Here is a 209-nt window from a genome sequence, read left to right as displayed (position 1 = left end):
TGAATTATTCCATAAAACATTTAATTAGACTCTGATTTAAAACAGAAAGACAAAATGATAACAAACTATATTACTAGACTAAACAAGTCTGTAAAAAAACACTTAAATGGAACAAACAAAAAAAAAGTTTAATTCGTCAACACGTCAAGACCAAGTCACGAGGATTATCCCCGCGACCTGTCTCGCTTTCTCCTTGTGACCAGAAGGGT

Source organism: Penaeus monodon, chromosome 24 (assembly GCF_015228065.2).
Source record: "Penaeus monodon isolate SGIC_2016 chromosome 24, NSTDA_Pmon_1, whole genome shotgun sequence".
NCBI lineage: Eukaryota > Metazoa > Arthropoda > Malacostraca > Decapoda > Penaeidae > Penaeus > Penaeus monodon.
The sequence above is the reverse complement of the archived record's forward strand: the minus strand, read 5'-3'. Positions refer to the sequence as shown.